Genomic DNA, 17829 nt, shown 5'->3' on the forward strand with positions numbered 1-17829 from the left:
CTATTTGTTCGGGAAAAAGTGCCATATTTTCACAGATCATAAAAGTCTGAAGTATATTTTTGATCAAAAAGAGCTAAATCTGAGACAAAGGCGATGGCTAGAACTGATTAAAGATTATGATTGTACTATAGAGTATCATCCAGGTAAGGCCAACGTAGTAGCAGATGCATTAAGTAGGAAGTCAAGACTTCCGAAGAGTGCCTTGTGTGGTATTCGAGTAGCTTTGTTGAATGAGTTAAGAGGTTCCAAGTCAGTAGTAACTACAGAGAATTCAGGAAGTCTCTTAGCTCAATTTCAGGTTCGATCTTCTCTCGTAACTGAGATTGTAAGAAGACAGTCAGAAGACAGTAATTTACAGAAGAAGTTTGAGAAATCCAAGAAAGGCTTAGAGGTGGAGTTTGAGCTGAGAATAGATGGAGCCATTGTTAAACAGGGAAGATTATGTGTTCCGAATATCAATGAGCTTAAGAATGCTATTCTAGAAGAAGCTCACAGTTCAGCTTACGCTATGCATCCATGTAGCACCAAGATGTACAGAACTTTAAAGAAGACTTATTGGTGGTCTGGAATGAAGCAAAAGATAGCTGAATATGTTGATAGATGTTTGATTTGTCAACAGGTTAAACAAGTAAGACAGAGGCCAAGAGGATTTCTTAATCCTTTGCCAGTGCCAGAGTGGAAATGGGAGCATATTACTATGGATTTTCTATTTGGATTACCTCGTACATCCAGTGGACATGATGATATATGGGTAATAGTAGACAGACTCACCAAGACGACACGATTTATACCAATTAAAATGACATCTACGTTAGACCAACTAGCGAGATTATATGTTGATAAGATTGTGAGTCAGTATGGAGTACCAGTGTCCATAGTTTCAGATAGGGATCCGAGGTTTACTTCTAAATTTTGGCCTAGTTTACAGAAAGCAATAGGAACAGGGCTAAAGTTTAGTACATCATTTCATCCCCAAACAAATGGTCAGTCCGAGAGGACCATCCAAACTTTAGAGGACATGTTGAGAGCATGTGTCCTACAACTTAAAGGAATTTGGGATACCCACTTGCCACTTATGGAGTTTGCTTATAATAATAACTATCAGTCTAGTATCGGTATGGCACCATATAAAGCCTTATACGGGAGACCATGTAGAACACCTGTGTGTTGGAATGAAGTGGGAGAGCGGAAGTTAGTAGGTCCTGAGTTGGTTCAGATTACGACAAACAATATTAAGTTGATCAGAGAAAATCTGAGGAAAGCCCAAGATCGACAGAAAAGTTATGCGGATAAGCGACGAAGAAACCTAGAATTCCAAGTTGGAGATCAAGTTTTCTTGAAATTATCTCCATGGCGAGGTGTTATTCGTTTTGGAAGAAAAGGTAAGTTAAGTCCTAGATATATTGGGCCATATCAGATAACGGAACGAGTGGGACCAGCAGCATATAGACTTGAGTTGCCAATAGAACTTGCACGAATACATGATGTTTTCCATGTATCCATGTTAAGAAAATATATACCAGATCCATCACATGTGTTGCAAGAGCAACCCGTTGAATTAAAAGAAGATTTGAGTTATGTTGAAGAACCAGTTCAGATTCTCGACAGAAAGGAACAAGTTTTGAGAAACAAAACGATTCCACTCATAAAGGTTTTGTGGAGACATCATGGAGCGGAGGAGGCAACTTGGAAACCAGAATATCAGATGAAGAAGAGATATCCGATACTTTTCAGTTAAGGACATTCTAAATTTCGAGAACAAAATTTTCTAAAGGGAAGGTAAGTTGTAAACCCAATATTTTCTTGGTTTAATTTCTTTAAATGTGGAAAGAAAAAAAAAGAAAAAGAAAATGGAAATTAAGTGTAAATATATATATATATTTATATATTAAATATTTTTATTAAATAAAATAAAGAAAATAAAGAAAAGAAAGGATAAAAAGAAGAAAAGGAGAAGAAAATTTCATTTTTTCTTTTCTTCTTCTTCTTCTCTTCCCTTCCCCACCAAGATTTTTGAAGACATCCAACTTCCATTTTTTTTTTCTTTTTCCTTCTTCAATTTGCAGAGAACTTCTAAGAGAGAGTTTGGAACAAGAAGAGAAATTTTACTAGAATTTTGAGGTTGAAGAAGAAGAGGAGAACCCAAGCAAAGTGTATCCATGGCTGAATTTTAGTTCATCCTGCACATCAATGGTTTTTAATTCGGTTTGAACTCTTCAAAAGGAATTAAGAGGTGAGATTTACATTTACTGAAATTTAACTCATTTTCAAACAAACTTTATGAAGAACGTTGGAGCAAATTCGGATATTCATTTGGTGCTTTTTGATGAAGAAAACAGGGCAGTTGGTTTTCACTCGAAATCAGGAGGTCTCTGGTTTTTCTTTTATTTCAGAGTGTATCGGTGGAGTTGAATCTCTATTTGGTATGGTTGGAAAGCTTATTCAATTTACTACAACTTTCATGAAGAAATTGTAAACCGAAAACGACTAAAAATCAGTTAAATTGTAGGGACGAGTTAAAGAGGTCGTGTGCGCGCGATTCTGGAAGTGGTTCTGTTTTGAGGGTTATATATATTTATGCACGAGGAATCAGATTTATATGTCTTCAGGTAAGTTTTAGAGGCTCCCAAAATGAAGATTTTGATATAAAAAACACTCATTTTGGTTAAGTATTGAGAAAGTTATAGTCCTTTGAAGTTTATGTTAGAAATCTGGAAATTTTATAGAATTGTTGAAATAGGATTTTATTTCTTAAGCTTTGTTTTCGTGAGCGTCATCTTTGGTGCGACATGTTATGTATATCTTTAGGAAACCAGAATGTTTAGGGTGCGTTTGGGGGAAGGGTTGATTTAAGGAAGGGTTAGTGTTATGATAAAACTAGTGTTATGATAAAACTAGTGTTATCATAACCCTTGTTTGGGGGAAAGGTTTAGAAATGTAGTTTTATGATAATATATGTTTGGGGGAAGGGTTAGGTGGGAAGAGTTAATGAGGATTTTATGATAAGATGTGTTTGAGGGAAGGGTTAGGTAAGAAGGGTTAATGAGGATTTTATGATAATATGTGTTTGGGGGAAGGGTTAGGTAAGAAGGGTTAATGAGGATTTTATGATAATATGTGTTTGGGGGAAGGGTTAGTTGGGTAGTTTTATGGAGATTTTATGATAAAATTTATTTGGGGAAAGTGTTATGTGAGTTGGGTTATTATTATTATTATTATTATTATTATTTTGTTTTATGTAGTATAATTTTTTTTAAATGACATTGTAAATATGAGAAAAAATTATTATTACATATTTTTTTACGAAAGCGTCAAACCCCTCTTATTGTAAATAATTTGTTAACAAATTGTACATGATTATATGGAAACTAATGATGTATATTTCTTTTCTTTTTTAGATAAGATAATAATATATATCTTTTCGAGATAGGTAACATCTTCATTTAAACATTGGAGGAAAGTTTCTTAGACTTCCATATAATGATTATATCTTTCTTGGCAATATTTCTTTTTTTTTTTTTTGGACAAAAATTTAGAGGATGTTTGGACATTGTAACGAGATTGGAATGCATTGCAATTCAAAATTCATGTTTGAATCAACCGTTTTGAGTCCAATATTACACCAATTTTGTTAATGCAATTTTAATTAAACTCAATTTTGCATCATTTTCATTTTTTTTATGATATCATTTACTCATTTTTGTTCTATTCAATTTTCACATATGTTTTAATACTTCTTTGATTTTTAACAATCCTAATTACATTATAATTCGTCAAATATTGACCATTTTCATTGATTTTCTTATGTGTATTCATTTTGATTATTAGTCCACCCTAAATCTTTTTTTCTTTTTGTAAATATATAATGAAAACATTATTAATTAACTAAAAAGAAAAATATACTTCAGGCTGGTCAAAAATAAGAATAAACGGACTTCAATGAGTCTAATTAGGCGTACCAATTCAATTTTTTTCTCTTAATTAATTAAGATTTGCAGCAGCAATTCCCTATTTCAAGATCAACTACCATTCAAACTTTAAACAATCGATAATAAGCAGAATAGAATCAACCAAAATATGAAAAATAAATTATGTAAATTACAGAACTTCAATGTACTTCACATAGAGCTACAAGAAAGGTGATGAGTTCCACAGAATTTAAGTTCAAGACACACAACCACCAATCAGAATTTCATCAAATCCCCAAACCCAGAAAATCAAACCAAGTGATATTACACTTTCACCGACCCATCTTCAATTGCTTCTACAAGCGCAACAATTCCACCCTCTTCCACAATCGCATTCTTTCCCTCTTGAATCCTAGCCAGGCTACTCAGAACCACCATCGCCTTCTCTGCTAAACCAGTACCTTCCGGTTCCTTTTCAAATTATCCAACACTCCACCTTTGCAGGATTCTCAATCAAAGCACAACTTTTCAGGTCTATTATCCCACAAACCACAATCCGGATTCGAAAAACTTGAAACATTCGCCGGTTTTTCCCACTTAGTCGGTGCCTTGTACATGAAATTACACTCATCTGCCGGTTTGCAACACCCAAACTACAGAAAAATTCACACACAAACTCTCGTTACTTATGAAATTATTTATGGGGTGGTTTATTTAAAATTTAAATTGGAATTAAATCGTACCTGAATTGAAGATAAGTGTTCTTGGTAGAATTGCGCAATGGTTTCAGAAGCGATTTTCTAGTTGAATTCGACACACACCTTGTCGTCGACAGTTTTTTATTCTGTTCCAATCTTTGTTGTTCCTGACGCGATTCTGTAGCCAGTTGGAGTAATCACCGAGTCTGTACTCTTTATATCCTTTGTTTGAGAGAACTTTTCCGGCGGCTTTGTTGGTGACGGTGAACGCAGAGATGGTGAAGACGAAGAGAAGAAGGATGAGAATGAACATAACGAAAAAGGTAAATCCAGAGAAGCCATCTCACGCGACAACACGCGCCGATGAAACTCGCGAATGAGACAAGTAGAAGAAAAACACCGAATTCAACCAGAAAAGAAGGAGGCCTGAATCGAAAGAAATACACATAATAATGTTTGTTCGGTGGAAGTGAAGGAAGAAGATTGACGAACCTTGGGGTAAACAAAGGAAGAAGATTAACGAACGTTGGGGTAAACACGGCGGAAACACGGGTTCAACGAGGAGGCAACACGGGTTCATTGGAGGGACAACGCGGATTGAAAACGAAATGCGGCGGATAGGGTTTCATTTTGAAGATGGCATTAAACCCGGTTTATGAAAACCCTAAAACTAGGGTTTCCATAAACCGTGGGTCAAACAGGGGTTAGGGTTGGGCTAACCCAAGCCCACAGTAATAACCCTAACCCCAAACAGCCCCTTAGAGTTTTAATACTCGGTTGGGTTGTTGGCAGGCCGAGAAGAATTAAACCGAGCTTATAGACCAAAGATCTAGCCCAAGACTGTGAGTGACAAAACCAACTTTGAAATATTTTCCATAATTGTTATTATGATTGAATGCGATAAATGTTTATTTACGAAGCCATGAAAGGTATTTGAATTTCATGACTTTTTTCAAGTATACATTTGGAGACTAGATTTCTTAAAGAAATTTATGCTGCACGTAGATATTAAATGTTTGGAAAGTATTTAAACCACAATATTTTAAGCAAAACATGAATTAGTATGAAGTTTTGTTTTGAGAACTACAAATTTCCACGAAAGAGCTGAGGTACACTTCATGTATGTGTTTGACTAACCTAGGATCCGCTGTGTTTTGTGGCATGTACAATAGTTTATATACTAGATTGGCAAGTTCATCACATGAAAGTTTTAAGCAGAGTCGACAGATACAGGTACAGAAAAGCGTTGTTCGTCGGCTTCACGCCATCTTTCGGTCTAAGGTAGCAGGTAGTCCGGAAGGGGGTGTGACACTAAATTATAGATTTGGCATCCCAACGATTTTTTTCAAGATATTTTATATTTGTTAGATTTTGTTGTAGGCAAATCTAAACGATCACTACAACCAAATCTAAACGATCATGTACCAATATTCCAACGATTTTTTATTCCAAATCGTGTACCAAGATCTTTTATATTTGGTACACGATCTTGAACCAAATAACACTTTGAAAAAAAATTAATACAAGAGTTATGATGGATTGAAAACAAAGAATATTTCAAAAAAAATATATAACAAAGATAAGTTGCATGCTCACCTAGGTAATCATATAAACAAAATTTTCATAGTCTCACCTAATTTGATCTATACGATGGTTTAATTTATTTTATAAAATCATCTATTGTTGTTAAATGATCGTTTAGTATTTATTATCTCTTTTGTACGATCATTTATTTATTTTTTGCATTGTGTTTATTTTTATTTTTAGTACATTTTATTCTCTTATTCTGTGATAGATATCTACCTAATTCTTCCTTTCACCATTAAATACTTAATTATATTTTCTTTTTTTCCAGATTAGAATGTCTATTCCTATTGTTGTTTTTTATGGAGGTCAATGGAATGGCTGCAATGTTTATGAGAATTACTCAGTGTCCAGAATTTTGGTAGATATGCGAGTCAGCTTTAATTTTTTGGTTGCTTTGACATGTGAACAAATTGAATTGGATGAATTAGTCGAATTATCGATTTTACTTGATTTTGGTAAAACTAATGTTCAAACTGTGGTGCCAATAAAGAAAGACAATAATGTTGCTTGGCATTTAATTTTTTTCTAAAGATGCAACTAGTAGACATCCATTAGTTGCCCATGTAAGTGTTAATTGTTTGGGAATGTCTTTTTCATTTAGTAGTGTACGGGAGAATGTTGATATGTCACTAAATATAGGTTCTTCTTCTTTTGTTTCAAATGATGAATTTATAAGAGACATCTCTTATTACTCTGATTTGAAGGAAAAATGTTTATTTGAAAGTAAAAAAGTGCTTTCAAAGTGTTTTTCTATGATAGTAGTGAAGATCAACTTTCAATTTAGGACTACGGTATCAAATTTTAGGTCTCTTGAATTTAGATGTCTGCAAGAAGGTTGCAAATGGTATGTTCGGGCCTCTCGTTATAAAAAGAGTGATTTGTGGATGCTACGAAAATACGCTTCTGGCCATGATTGTTTATTGAGTATTGCCCAAAGTTCTCACTTGCAAGCTTCTTCGACAGTAATTTGCAATTGTTTGATAGATGATTTTAGATTCATGTCTACTAATCACTCCATTCCTAAAGAGATTGTGCATCAAGCTTGTACTAATCTTGGAGTTAATATAAGTTACCAAAAAGCTTGGAGGGCGAAAGAACATATGGTAAAGATATGACACGGTGACACAGTTGAATCGTATGCATTGATTCCAAGATTCTTTGATAAATTGGTTGAATGTAACCCAGGTATGAACAGTTTTGTATATCAAACTTAAATTCATTTGCAAATAGATATGGATAGACTAATATCACAGTTTATCTAGATAGACCAATATTAGCATCTTTCACATTCTTTTTGTTCTTTTTTGTTTGTGCTGATAGAAAAGTGTTTGTAATTATTATAGGTACATGAATTGCTTTAGAAATGGATGATAGTGGTCATTTTAAGTTTTGATTTATGCCTTTTGGTGCATCAATTGAGGGGTGGAAATATTGTAGACCTATTATTTCTATTGATGGGACATTTTTTTAAGTGTAAGTTTAGTGGTATCCTATTAGCAGCCTCATCACAATATGGTAACAATCAAATCTACCCTCTTGCTTTTGTCATTATAGATTCTGAAAATGATGTATCATGGACATGGTTTTTTGAAAAGAGACGAGGTAGTTTTTCAAAGCAGGCTAATTTAGTCATTGTTTTTTATAGGCATCTTACCATCCCTAAATGAGTTTTAGGAGTGTTTCTAATGTTGACTATTGTGTGTGCACAAAACATCTTTTAAGTAACTTGAAACTCCATTTTAAGGATCCGCTACTTGATAAATATTTCTTTAGCTGTGCTTATGCCTACACCGTTGATGAATTTGAGTACCACATGAGATTCATGGAGTTCTTTATCCAAATATCAAAGATTATCTTAGTAGTGTTGGTTTTGAAAATGGTCTCGGGCATATTCACGTAGACGTAGTTATAGAATGATGACATCAAATTGTGCAGAAAGTGCAAATTCAGTGTTTAAAGATCTTAGAGAACTACATGTGGCTACGATGCTTAATTCAATTAGGGATGTATTGCAAAAGTGGTTTTATGGACGAAGTAAAGTTGCTTCTAGAATGAAGTGTTGTTTAATGTCTTTGGTTGAGAATGTTCTGCGTTTAGAACATGAAAAGTTGAGAAGAATATTGGTAAGATTTTTTTTTTATCTTGGATAGTTAGAGATAGATTGCTATCTTTTTCTATCTAATAGATAAAGATAGCAATTTTTCTGTTCTTGTCTCATATAAGCACTTATAGATTGCTATCTTGTTGGAATTTATGTCCTAAAATTCGTACTTTGTTATTTGATTTAATAAAATTTATTATTGAATGCTATAATCTTAAAACCAATAAATTAAGGTCCCGAGGCTATTTTACTAAGTTTGTCAATACACTTGAACTTTATGTAGAGACATAAGCATGGATGTAATCCTATAAGCACAAATAGGTTGGGCGCCTTATTCTGAAAAAACACTATGGATATAATCCTGAATCGTTCATGTAGGGACATGGGAGTGGGGGCGTCCTATGTAAATGGTTTGCATAAGACTGGAACCACGAAATAGTCACTTTTAGTTATAATGTCGTAAACTATAAACTGACTATTTTATTTATAATAACCTAGGTAACTTGATCTTAATCCTGAGCTAACTATGAACTTCTGTTCATTCGATAGTATCCTTATATCTGCATAGATGAGGGCAGCTAATCATCACTGGCCCAATAAGCCTCCCATTTCAGGGATAAGACCGAGTGGATAGCTAGGGACATAGGGTGCAAAACGAAATTCACTCCTACTCACTTCTGAGATAGTAGATAGGTTGTTTCCTTAAGGACTGAATCCAAGTCTTGAAGAAGGGGCCCCACCTTCTCATTGGTCCGAGAAGGATTCAGGTTTATAGGTTGGACCTTAAACTAATTGTTCAATAGTGGGTCAATGGGTCTTAAAGAGCAAGATGTAATATCGGGGGTAAAACAGTATTTTGACCCAGCCAAGATTATGAACAACCTATGGAGGATCAACTTACTCATCATGGTTATATCAAGTGGACAGAAATATATCTATAGTGAGGGGAGTGCAACTAAGAGTCTTTAGTGGAATGACTTTTTAGTTAACGAATGTTGATTAAGCTTGGTCTAAAAGAGTTTAGCCAGTTAATCTCGAATCATTGGAGCCCATGATCTAGAGGTCCATTAGGTTCCCCTACTAGCTCATATGGATTCAACTAAGAACAATATGTTGGAATAATTCGAATTGTTCGAATTAGGTAAGGAGAGAAAAACCGACCAGTGTATATGATATAAGTCGGTAAATATAAACTTTAAGCTTTATGTTTAAATATGATTTAAATAATGGATATGGATTCATATTTAGAAGCTTGAAAAATTTTGAGACGGTCAAAGTTGTAAAAGTCAACATCTTGACTTTTCACTTTTAAAAAAACAAAACTTTGACCGAATTTATATTCAAATATGATTTGAATTTTAGAAAAATGAATGCGGATTCATACTCGGGAGGTTGAAATTAGTCAAGATGGATAAAATAGCAAAAAAGTCAAAATGTTGACTTTTGACTAAGAAAAGTCAAAGTTTGATTTTGACTTAATTGGTCAAATGACCAAATTGCCCTTTGACTAATATACTTATTAACTAAATGTTAGTGGGAAATGTGGCAACTTATAATGTACTTATAAGCCACTAATTCCATTAAGGATTAATCGATTAATTATGTAATGACCCAACTCTTTATACTAAGTTGATGTCATTGCTAAAAGGAAACAATAACAAGAGACACTTTTTTTGAAATGAGGGAAACTAAATTTTCATTAAAAACAAAATGCTAAAACACTGATACATAAACGCAGAAGCAAAACTGAGTCTCCATATGGCATGTCACGGATCCTTCTCTGTCGCTCGCCAGCTTTCCTCTACCTTTACCTTCGCCTGAAATATTAAACATAGAAAGAGTGAGTATAAACATATACTCAGTAAGGGACCTACTACTAGTCTCGCTAGGTGTCTGTTACCTTCCCGTTAGAATCCTGAAAAGTGGTACCCAAGAACTGGCACGTTTCCAAACACGTGCAACATGTGATCTCGGAGGAACATAACTGGTCTTCAGTGATCCCAAAGGAACACCTAGGACAAACTGATCTGTAGTGTATCCGGAGGAAACACTAAGACAATCGGGTGCAAGCGATCCCGTCGAATCACTCGAATCATGTTTATGTCAATGCCAGACTAGCGGTCCCGTCGAACTATGCAGTCCTAAAAATGTGGTGATCCCGAAGGACACCCATGCAGGTACAACTCTAATAGATAAAGTTAACAGAACACCATATCCATAGCATGTATCATAACATAACATCATAACATGGCATGAGTATTAATCTTAACGTCCTTAATCATGTGATTAATATGTCATTAAGATTAATATATCATGCATCAACATCAGCATCAACAATCATCAACATAAAAATCTAGTAATCATCATCAACAAACTACTAGTCATAACATGACATCAGTTATCAACATAATATCAGTATAATGACAGTCATTATCAATAGCACAAGTTATGCATTTTAACTACCATCAATGCATAATCATAATTACATGCGGTCTCCTAAATTCAGTTCGAAGGTCTAGTAGGAGAATCTCTTGCCTGGAGATTTTAGCCAAACAAAGTACTCATCAGCTGACAGTAAAAATTCTCCAATTAACTTGATCCTAATAATAAAAGAAAAACTCAGTATCTTAATTAATGAAATTAGCAATTGGCTAATATCCAAAAATTCTCCCAAATTAATTAACTTCTCAAACAAAAGGGGTTGAAACCAATTCAACATTGATTGGGAAAAAAATCCAAGATTAATCTTCAACAATTAGCCAATTGAACCTTTAAAGAAACCTTAAATAGATCCGAAATTAAATTAACAAAATATTAATTTAATTTCATTGGCTTACCAAGGTTATTCACATGGAGGTTGAAAAATCCTCTTCTCCTTGATGGAAAAATTCATTACTTTAAATTCTCAAGCTTCAAAGAGACCAATCTTAATTACAACTAGTGAGGCAGCGATAGCAGAGGGTTATCTTAGAGAAGAAGATGGGAAACCTTTTTCTTTTTTTCCTTTACTTTCTAACTTAAGCATTCCAATGCTATTTATAGACCCAAATAATAACAATAATATTTATTATTATTATTTTCTTTTCCTTTTAGGATATATATAATACCAAAAATATACATATATCTTTATTTTCATTATCTTTCCTAAATAAATGCTTTAAATGCACAAAATCGTAGGCATTTACAATCATTAATAATAATAATAATAATAATACTTCTTTATTATTATTATTTTTCTCTCACCAAAATCTACAACAGATATATATATTTATTTAAACCATTATTCTTTCTTGTAAATAAATACATATCTTTTTCGTCCAATCAAATCAACCATCTCTCTCCTCGTAGATTATCTTCTTTTCCAAACAAACATAATTATATTCCATGATATAATTAACTAAACTTTTTCATATTATTAATTCAATCAATCAAATCTTTTCCAATAAATCACTTATAACTTCCAACATGAATTATCTTAACCCAACCATAACAACTTCACTCCAGAATCAATATTTATCTTTCTGCAGAATAATTAATTATCTTCCACAATAATTAATTATTATTTATCTTTCTCCAAAATAATTAATTATCTTCTACAATAATTAATTATTATTTATCTTTCTCCAAAATACAATTTTCTTTTCCTTAAATAATTATATTTCAACAAATATAATTATCTTTTCCATTAACATAATAATTATATATATATATATATATATATATATATATATATATATATATATATATATATATATATATATATATATATATATATATATATATATATATTTCCACATATACATATAATTATCAAATCTCCAACAAACTTTCTCCTCTACAATTTAATTAAATAACATCCATAATTATTTAATTAAATTCAACTTCAACAACACAAAAAAATCCACAACTTTACTTAATTCTCTTAACTTACCATTTAATCCAAAGCTCAAACAAACACCACATGCTAAAACCTCTAATTAATTAAATGTTCATCCAACAAATATTTAATTAGTTTCAATTCCCAAATAAATAAATAATTCTTATTAATGAATTCAAAATAACGTCCAATAAATTAAATCTAATTAAACAAAATTAAGATAATTAACTCCAAAATTATCTTAATTTTTTGGGCGTTACAAATTAGGTGTTGAGATTTCATAAAAGAAAATTGCATGTATTTTGCATGTAATTTTCTATTTAGGCTTTCATTTAGAAAATGTGAAGATGATGATGAAAATCTCATAAAAAAACCTCTAAACGATATACTTTCCTCATTCCATCTCTCTAAGATATCCTTCATAAAATGAGTCCCACAACTCGATTCTTAGTCTTGAGATTAGTAGGTCAACATAGTGGTTGTCCTTTGCTCGTGATCTTCATGCAGAGAACAAGTTTTGGAATGAAAAAGAAGTTGAAAACGACAAAGGTAAGTTCATCGTTTACCTTCTTTATTCTTCGTTTAGGTCTATCGTTTAGGTACAGCATGTTAATTTCTAAATCATTTAGATGCACATAGAATAAAGCATGATTCTTGTCTTCTGCTACATGTTTCTCTGGGGTTTTTTTTTCCATCATATAATATATGATGGAAAAAAAAACCCCAGAGAAACATGTAGCAGAAGACAAGAATCATGCTTCTCTAGGGTTTTTTTTCCATCATATCAATATATATATATATATATATATATATATATATATATATATATATATATATATATATGATGTATACAGAGATTGAAATCTATTTGTTATTATTTTATTAATTGTCCTTATTTGTCTTATGTATTAGGTTGATCCAATTAGTATGATTGAATACCAAGTAACGGATGAAAATCAACAGTTTATTGTGAAGTTAAACGTGGGATGTTGTAGTTACCGAGTATGGGATGTTGAAGAAATTCCTTGTGCGCATGCTTTTGCTATTCTACGAATGCTTAATCTAGATACCTATTCTTGTGTATCTGATTTTTATTAGAGAGAAACACTATCAGCAACATACAGTGGTTGTATTCAACCTGTTGGATCTTATTTCGATTGGAGAGTTGTAGATTCTATCATAAAAATATTACATCCAGTCTTTAAACGGCAAGCTAGAAGACCAAGAAAATAAAGAATTCCATCTGTTGGTGAATTTAGTAGTTCAACTAGATGTTCCAATTGTAATCGTAAAGGACATAATAGTAGAACTTGTAAGCAAGGTTTGAACAATTAATGAAAATGTGTAATCTCTTTCTTTCATTATTATCTATAAACGTTTGATATTAAAGTTGATGGAGATTTAATATCGTTTTGACATTAGTGTGGTATATATAAACGATTGCTTACAATTGTTTACGTGCATTAAGATCGTTTTGACTTTACTAAATGATCGTGTGAATGATCGTGTGATTTCTATCACCTGATCGTTTATGCCTGATAATTGTACATTTACATATAGTTTAGGAAATCGATTTGACTTAAGTGTGTGGTGGTCTATGATGTCTTACATGATCGTTTAGATTAATAGAAAAATTCGCGATCGTTTAGACATTAGTGTGGTATATATAAACGATCTCTTAATATTGTTTACATGTATTAAGAAGATCATTTAGTATGTCTAAATGATCGTGTAATTTGCGTCGTCTGATCATTTATGCTTGATAATTGTACATTTACATATAGTTTAGGAAATTGATTTGACTGAAGTGTGTGGTGGTCTATGATGTCTTACATGATAGCTTAGAATAATAAAAAAATTCGCGATTGTTTAAACATTAGTGTGGTATATATAAACTATCGCTTAATATTGTTTACATGCATTAAGAAGATCCTTTAGACTTTACTAAATGATTGTGTGATTTGTATCGTCTGATCGTTTATGCTTGATAATTGTATGTTTACATATAGTTTAGGAAATCGGTTTGACTTAAGTACGTGGTGGTTTATGATGTCTTACATGATCGTTTAGATTAATTAGAAAATTCGCGATCTTTTAAACATTAGTTTGGTATATATAAACAATCGCTTAAAGCTATATGCACGATATTTTATATTTCTCTACACGAATGTTTTTATATCTTTATACACTTGTTTTTTGACATCTATCTAAACGAGTACAAACATTCAGTCAAGAGTTGATTAAAATTAAATAGTAAAAAATGTACCTGTACATCAACCAAAACAAATATTTTATTTACCAATAGAATTTATTTGTCCAAAATTCTACTATATATTGTTGTCTAAACAGTTTCATGTTATCCATAATTAGAAAATCACAGTCTGCATTTGTTATAAGGCATTCAATACATTTGGCACAAAAAATTCCTCAATCAAATGAAGTGTCTTTTTGTAATGTGGTATTTGATTTTACTACTAACCAAGGGACACATATGAAACGTTTTTTATGCGCATGTATTCCAATACCAATTGCCAGTAAAGGGATGCATCATGCAGGCATTGTAAGAACTGCATCAACAAGTTTTTTTCAACATATTTTAGCATTGAGTCAAATACATAGATCTTGCATTTCTTCATATCAGCTGCAACAGCTAACTGGTGTTCTTTTATGTGGATGCAGCCAATCACGTAGTTGACATATCCCCACCCTACTTTATCTTGGATTTCACCAACAATTAAAACAAAATAGTAATCTAAATCTAGTTCTGACCATAATGTTATGTGTGTTGTTGTGTTTGTCCATTTAACTTCCTTATTGTCGTTGATTAGCACATGATTATCAAAAAGTCGTTGCCTAATTATGCAGTGTTCTTTTTTTATTCCATTCTTGAAGAACTAATAAACAAATTTAGTCAAAATATAATTATGCAATTTAACTTCTATACAAAAATAATAAAAAATAATAACTTACCATAAATGACGAATCTAGTACTGTAAAAGCATATTTGCAAAGATGTTTTATATGCAACATTTTTTTTCTGCACATGGTACAATAACAAATTCATGGTCTACAAAAAAATCAAACGATCGTTTAATAAATAGAAGCGATAGTTTATCAAAATTCAAGCTATTGTTTAGCAAATACAAGTGACCATTTACAGCATTCTTTTCTATACTAAGCAATCGTGTACAACGTTTTTTGTTCGTTTATCTAATCAAACAATCGTGTATTATAGATAAACGATTGTTTAGTTAGATAAAGAATATTGTACTCGATCGTATAGTTTTATATATAAAATGAAATTTGGAAAGAGTACTTACGTCTCCTAGTATCCATATGTTTTCTTCAAACTTTTTGAAAAATTTCTTCATTCTTTTTGTGAACACTATTGTCCTCTCTTCCTTAGTTGTTTTTCTAGATCTCTTCCAAGATAAGTATGTCTTCCATAATTTTTCATCCACAGGCTATATGGGATCATAACTATCTACATCTCACTATTTGACATTTGGAACAAGTATTGTAGGTTTTAATATAACCTCAGTAGATGTTATGGGTGGACTAACTTGTTGATCAGGTACTTTTTTATTTGTTATTTTACACAGCTTCCTTCTTTTTATTGGTTTTTGTTCTTCCTTCATTTTCTATAATGCACAATGTTAAATAACAAAATAAAAACAATTGATGTAAAGTACTTCAGAGTTCTTATATATATATACCAATAAAGATTCTAAGTCAATTGTAGAACTTTGTTTCTCAGTTACTGGTTCATTTTCAACCAAAGTAACTGCTTCATCATTCTTTTTTAATCTCAACTTGTTGTTTAGTCTTTCCTGTAATGTATGATATTAGACAAGAAACAAACTCCTAATTTAAAGAACTACACAATTGTTGTGTATACATACCACTTGAGATTTTAAATGAATTGTAGAAGTTTGTTTCTCAGTTACTGGTTCATTTTCTTTTTGTATCTCAACCAAAGTAACTATTTGATCATTTTTTTATATTTCCTACAATGTATAATATTAGATAAGAAACAAACTCTTAATTCAAAGAGCTACACTGTTGTTATGTATACATACCAATTGAGATTCTATTTTTTCAACCAAAGTAGATGGTTGCACATTGTCAATTGTTAAACTTTGTTCCTCAGTTACTGGTTCATTTTCTTTTTGTATCTTAACCAAAGTAACTACTTGATCATTTTTTTGTATTTCCTACAATGCATAATATTATATAAGAAACAAACTCTTAATTTAAAGGACTACACAGTTGGTTTTTATACATACCAGTTGACATTCTTGGCACTTTGTGAATTTTTAAAATTTGTTCCAATGGAGCTATTGCAAGATGTTTGAGAGCATTTGATGGTAGTATCTCACAAAGTGGAAGTGGTTGGCTCATAAGTGGAAGAGTAGTAATCATTTATGGCAGGTCTTTTTCTTTCTGACTTTGAGCATTTATATTATCTGATATATTTCTTATAGTTAATACCAAGTTTGCATCCCTGCCGTCTATGCTAATATCATTGCCTGATTTCTCTTGATGTCCAGGTGATGCTGTTTTTTTGTTCTCTAAACAAAATGAGAAAAAAAATGAGAAAAATAAAAAAAAATACAATTGTTACTTATTTAGAATGTAAGCAATTTTCAACAATATAAAGAAGTAAATAATGAATGAAATGTTAACATTTGAGTTTCCACGGTAAGTTCTTGAGTATGTTGTTCTTTAACATATGGTTGCTCATTGCTGATCATATCTTCTCTATTCTAATGATCATTATTTTTGTCCATATTGTCATGATGAAAATCATCATGAAGATCATCTTGAAAGTAATGAGTATCATCATTCCCTTGCTTCTGATTCTAATTCTAATAAATAAATAAAAATGAAAATAAAATTAAAAAAAATGATTGCTAAACGATCATGTATACAAAAGCAAATGATGATGTATCTTATCTAAACTATCATGTAACTGTGATAAACGATCTTTGAAATGTGATAGGCGATCAGATATTTCAATTAAACGATCGTTTATTTAAACAACTGATAAACGAAATACTTTCTGAAACCAAAATTTACCAGGACCAATCTCTCCAGCATGTGCTTCATTTCAGACAGCTTCAAGTACTGCTTTCTAATTACGTCATCGATCCTACAGACTATAGGACTTAATGTGGATAAATTCATACGAACTTTGTTGATGTCATTTTTTAGTTTTTTGTACGATTTCGAATGACTTCTTCTAGTATGTCATTGGATCTGGAACGTTTCTTGTTGGTTATTGGATTCATTTGAGACTGGTCAATCACTGTTTATCGTTCTTTTCTTCGTAGTGACGGTTGCACAACAGAATTAAGCCCATAAACATTTTCATTGAAATGAAGCAATGGAGATGAGGTTGACCGCAAGTTATTCAAGTCATTGTGATCTAATGATTGATTGTTCATAGTATTAGTAGGAGTACTGGTATCACTGCGGTTAACATCTGGCATGGATTCATCGTCCTCAATTTCCATGTTATCATTCCCTCGAATTTGACTCTCCATTAAAGCTTTCTCTTGGATTGATAGTTTTAGTTTAGGTTGAACAATAGCCTGCAATGTTATAATCAAAAAATTGTTAATGCGTTGTATATCAAACTAAGCTTGTAAACGATCA

The 17829-nt window shown here is 31.9% G+C and overlaps 1 long non-coding RNA gene across 2 annotated transcripts; it reads left to right on the plus strand.

The window, feature by feature from the left end:
• Positions 1-1997: 1997 nt before the first annotated feature.
• LOC127150531 (uncharacterized) lies at positions 1998-13487 on the plus strand. 2 transcript variants are annotated; one of them, XR_007822912.1, is made up of 4 exons: positions 1998-2233; positions 2340-2423; positions 2510-2609; positions 13084-13487. It is a non-coding gene; the product is annotated as an uncharacterized LOC127150531 (long non-coding RNA). The 2 variants fall into 2 exon arrangements; XR_007822911.1 differs by lacking the exon at positions 13084-13487 and having other exon boundaries at positions 2510-3489.
• Positions 13488-17829: the final 4342 nt, after the last annotated feature.

The sequence above is a fragment of the Cucumis melo genome, chromosome 8 (genome assembly GCF_025177605.1).
Source record: "Cucumis melo cultivar AY chromosome 8, USDA_Cmelo_AY_1.0, whole genome shotgun sequence".
In the NCBI taxonomy this organism is placed as follows: Eukaryota; Viridiplantae; Streptophyta; class Magnoliopsida; order Cucurbitales; family Cucurbitaceae; genus Cucumis; species Cucumis melo.